The following is a 5,661-nucleotide window of genomic DNA, read 5'->3' as shown; positions in this document are numbered from 1 at the left end:
TGAAGCAGATGAACACGACGAGGTAGCGCCAGAAGCTTTTCTCGCAGGTTATGTTGCGAGGACATATCAGAAAAAGCTACGAAGGTTTTTTTTTTTATATAAGCATGCAATTTGTTCTACATTTTGCCGCGCTAGTCTGAGTGGCCTTGCAAGTAAAGGAGCCTGTGCATACATTTGTTTATACTGTTGAGACTGTTTGAGCCGATGCGATAAAATGAAAAACCACGTTCTACAGAAAATCCGGCGCCCGCTCTGTCGGCGGAAAGTCGGAAAAAGAAACCTCTCTGGTAAGAGGCACTTTAGTTGGTGATATGGCCAGACACCTTTGGCGCAATGAGAACACATGACATGTTTAAGCCACATCCTTCAAGTGCCGGCCTGCGTAGCATTGTCAAAGAAGAGCTGGCCTCAATGACCTATTCCCCCCCAACATCGGTCGATCCTACCATCTGTCAGGTGCCAACGTACGCCCAAGTCACGTCCTTGCCTCCTGCAGTAGGAGCGCCTACGCCACCGGCACCTACCACTGCTCATGTCGCTGCATTGGCACCACCTGCCGCGGCGCCGACATACTACCCCAACTGGCGCCCAGCCCGCCCTATTTGTTATTACTGCGGGTACCGCGAGGCCATATTTCCCGCTTCTGTCGTCACAGGCTCCAGAATGAACGCCGCGGCTACAACTCATTTGAAGCAGACTACCCTCCTCGCTTTTCCGGCTCTAACCACCTTTCATTCCCTGATTATCCCCGACGTTCATCAACCCCGCCAGAAATCCCGCTCCGCCTGCTGGTTACAGGCCTTCAAGACGCCGTTCTCCGTCTTTTCGCCGCTCAACCTCGCCTCTCCGTCAAGCTTCACTAACGACCCCCCGCCAATCGGAAAACTGACCACTGTAGTTTTAGGAGTGAAAACTGCACTCTTCGGCCATCCCAAAAATCCTCCGGAACGTCCCTGGAATATTACTTTAGTGTGGGTTGAAGGTTTATCTGTTGAGGCTTTGGTTGACACGGGTGCCGCTGTTTCTATGATACACATTGACTTGTGCTCCCGCTTGCGAAAAGTGAAAACGCCTTATGATGGACCTGAACTCCGTGGAGGTAATGGTGCAATAATTCGGCCTTTTGCTAAGTGTACAGTGCGAGTTTTTGTTGATGGTGTCCGCCACCATATACAATTTGCCGTGATGTCACCGTGCGCTCACCCAATTATTTTAGGCTTGGATTTTCTGTCTGCCGCATCAGCCAGCATTTCATGTCGCGACAGGGTCATTTACATGAACGAGAGCGATCCGTCTTCTGAACTTCCCGAGCCCCGTCATCGCCTGCTTGCCGCTACTAACTCAGTGTTGCCGCCTGGATGCGAACAACTTGAGGCGCTTACTTCTACTGACATTGATAACGGAGATGTGCTAATCGTGCCTTCTGATCGCCATCTGACCCGTGGAATCGCGCTTCCATCAAGTCTTGTTCGGTTTGAGCATGGCAAAGCGCTTGTCGCTGCTTCGAACACTTCCCCAGAGCCCATTGTGCTGACTAAAGGGACATGTTTTCCTTGTGCCCTGGACATTCACCCGGTGTCCCTCACCACCCTTACCGCCCCCTCTTCCTCACCAGCAGCTTCTTCCGATGCTTCTCTCTGTGTTCTCTTTGGCACCATCAATCCTGACCTTCCTGCGACTCACCGCCAAGCTTTGCAGGAATTACTTCGAAAACACCAAGCCTCCTTTGATGTCACTTCTCCGACCTTGAGCCGAACGTCTTTTGCACAGCACCGCATTATTACAGAAGGTACTTCTATTGTTAGCCGCCGCCCTTACCGTGTTTCCTTATCAGAACGTAAAATCATAGAACATAATGTGAATGATATGCTCCGGCGAGACATTATTCGGCCCTCAGCTAGCCCCTGGTCATCTCCGGTCGTCTTGGTCAAAAAAAAAGGATGGGTCCGTGCGTTTTTGCGTTGATTACCGCGCATTTAACAAAGTCACTCGAAAAGATGTTTACCCTATGCCACAAATTGACGACTCCCTCGACTGTCTTCAGGGCGCCGAATATTTCTCCACTTTGGATTTGCGTTCCGGTTACTGGCAGATACCGATGCACGAAGCCGACAAAGAAAAAACGCATTCGCTACTCCCGATGGGCTTTACGAATTCAATGTCATGCCTTTTGGACTTTGTAATGCCCCCGCTACGTTTGAGCGCATGATTGACACTGTTCTTAGAGGACTTAAGTGGAAAACATGCTTGTGCTACCTGGACGACATAGTTATTTTCTCTGCGACGTTTTCTGATAATTTATGCCGCCTTGATCAAGTATTAACGTTCCTGGCATCCGCCAGTCTCCAGCTGAACACAAAAAAAAGTGTAATTTCGCCAAGAAAGAAATCAAGATCCTGGCCCGCCTCGTCAGCCGCGATGGCATTCGACCCGACCCTGACAAGCTTTCTGCAGTTTTGAACTTTTCCCGCCCTCAGCGGACTAAGGAACTACGTAGTTTCCTTGGCCTGTCTTCGTACTTTCGCCGTTTCATTCGCAATTTCGCTGCCATTGTGCACCGCTCCACCGCCTCCTTACCGACCGTACAACTTTCAATTAGTCCGAAGAATGCGAAAAAGCTTTCCAAACCCTAAAGAATGCCCTCACTTCGACGACACTGCTGCCACCATTCACCACACCCATGCCAGCAGCCTCGGTATCGGCGCCGTACTTCTGCAACGTGATACCACTTCTCGGGAAAAGGTAATGGCGTTTGCCAGTCGAACTCTAACACCAGCGGAACGCAACTACACCATCACTGAGCAAGAGTGCCTCGCCGTCGTTTGGGCAGTTCAGAAATTCCGCCCCTACCTCTACGGCCGCCATTTCACGATCGTTACCGATCACCACGCTCTGTGCTGGTTATCAACTCTCAAAAATTTGACCGGAGGCCTGGGCCGTTGGATTCTGCGTTTGCAGGAATACAACTTCGATGTCATATTCAAATCGGGTCGCAAACATCGAGATGCCGATGCTCTTTCCCGCTGCCAGCTCCCAGAATCACCACCTAGTGCTTCTTCGCGCCTTCCTGCGTGCACCCTCGACGTCCCAATGTCGTGCAGAGCTCCAAACACCACCAATATATATATTTTTTAATGAGAAAGCATTACTTCGCTATGTTCACAGATTTTGGTCCGCAGCTTTTCGATGGAGGCGAAAAGCAAGGCGCCCGTGTGCTGTGCGATATCCGTGCACGTTAAAAAACCCCAGGTGGTCGAAATTACTCCGCAAAGCCCTCCACTGGAGGCGTCTCTGATAGCCTGTCACCTTGGAACGTTAAACCCCACAAATCAAAGCAAACCTTGTTTTTTGACCTCGGTTCGAGCAGCGCTAACCTGAAGCGAATGTGCACCCCCTCCCCCCGTCCTCGCCCCGCATGATTTAAGTGACTTTTATTTGCCGCGCATTTTACGTGATTATAGTAATACTTATTAAAGGGTTTTAGAAAATGGAACGCTATCGTTTAGGGTTATGAGGGAAAAGCGAGACGCCAGTGCGCATGCGCGGAATGCTGCGCTGAAAGGACGATCGTTGAGGCTTTCCTGCTGGCCCTTGCTGTTCCCCTAAACAGCAAGGTCCCCTTTTTTTGAATTTCGCTATTATCAAATACCATAAAAAAGTAATGAAATTACAGTAATTTCATTACAGTAATTATAACACTAACATGTCTACCGGAGAGAAGAACGTGTGTCTAAAGTATGTGCCACAGTGTTGAGTGGTCGCTACCAAGAGAGAGGTGGGGTTTTAAAAACCTGCTTTTTTTTTCATTTCATTCCCGGTGTTCTTCTCCTTGTCATGCTTGATTTTGGTAATAATTATTAGGGCAATCCCGAAAAGGTGGGACTCTATGCCCCAAGCCAATAACCGCACCCCTCTCCCCGCGCCCCTTATTATAAAGCTTAGAATTAGACACCGCCCATTTTTGTCGGCTCCAGAGCCTTCGCTTTGAAATGAGAACTATACATATTTCGAAGCATTCGCTGCAGCGTCCTATGACCGCGCGCCCCTCACGGTGTGAAAGAAAGGGATATCAGGAGCGATGTACGAGCTGCGCCCACGGATGGTCCAGTCCTTGAACATAAATATTTACAATCTACAATGCACCCTGGCCAATCCCCCGCCTTGGGTATGTGCCATTTTGTCTGAGGTCATCCTCACCATCATCATCCTCTGATTGTGGCTAACCATAGAGTTTCTTACTCTTGCCTAGAGGGAAAGCTGTGCTGCCGTCTATGGGCGTTTACATGGAGTTTCCAAACGGCCAGTTCAGCCACCATGGGCGCTCAAAGCATCATGGGCCGGAGAGCTACCGAGTGCAGAACTGCAACTTTTGGCCAAAACTAATGCAAAGATAAACGTTGTTCTACCATAAATAATGTCCTAAGATTGAATATTGTGACTGTAAATTACAAAAAGAGAGAGAAAAAGCATGCCAGTGTGAGATTTATCCAATACAAGCGATGACTCTTTCTCCTATTGGCTTAGTTTTGAGCAGCACAAATACCAATATTTCGCACTTAATAGGCACACTTTGAAACAAAAAAATGTTATGAAAATATTTATCGTTGTGCAGTCACTTAAGGAAGTTTTTAGCGGCATTTCGGGAAACAGAAACCATTTATTGGCGACGTCTGCTTTTGCGCCTTCGCTACTATGGCTTTCGCGGTCTATGTACGCACCTTCAGATGATGATGATAACAAAAAAAGAAACATTGCAGTAACACCACTCCACGTACCCGAGAAAAACCGACTGTCCCGCAACAAGTAGCACACCGGCCCATGATTCTTAGCGCGCCCATGGTGGCTGAAGTGCAGTGCCCTCAGCTTTCCCTCTAGTTAGTGTAAGGAACTCTATGTGGCTGACAGCTACACTTGTTAATTACAGAAGAGCCCGCAAACACAACCGAGGCAAAACGTCGTTGCCAGAGCGTCGTTGGACGGTGCAAGGCAAACATCATGAAACGCCCCAATCGATGCAGCCATCAAATCTCCCTCTTTTGTTAAATTTCGTTCCTTCGGTTTTTCGACGATACCCGGAGGTTTCCCAAACGGCCTTCTTACATAGACGTGAATATATTGCCTCGAAGCCTAGTTATCTTTATTTGTTGCAGCTGGCAGCCGCAGGCGTGCGGCCTTATCCCTTTGCTTGTACCGCAAAGAAAGATATTTTGTTCTTTGTTTGTTTACACTGAGCTTCGCTGAGTCGCGGCTTTATCATTTTCTTTGCCACTCAAGATGCGCCGAGATATATCTCAAATGATTGTAGCCAATGGCGTTCGTTTCCACAATGTTCCGCGTTATTTTGTCACTTTTTGTGGCTTTGGCTGACTTAAAATTAAGCGTTGTCGAGTGCAACTGGATTTCATAGCTCGATGAACTTGCTCTTATCGCCATCGCAGAGTTGCTTAACTATTTCGAGGACGCAAGTCAGCCTAATAAAGACTTAATTTAGGTGCTGCACCAGTCTCTTCACTTCTGGCTTTCGACATTTTCACCACTGTGTGACGATACGCACTTGACCCAAATAGACAACTGACGCGATTTTAGAACCCAGAAAGGTGGACACAGCTATCAGTGGGGAAAATATAAAATCAGTTCCCCATGTTGTTGACGCACTCGTTT

This window comes from Amblyomma maculatum, chromosome 7, assembly GCF_055883805.1.
Source record: "Amblyomma maculatum isolate TAMU_Amacu chromosome 7, ASM5588380v1, whole genome shotgun sequence".
Lineage (NCBI taxonomy): Eukaryota > Metazoa > Arthropoda > Arachnida > Ixodida > Ixodidae > Amblyomma > Amblyomma maculatum.
The sequence above is the reverse complement of the archived record's forward strand: the minus strand, read 5'-3'. Positions refer to the sequence as shown.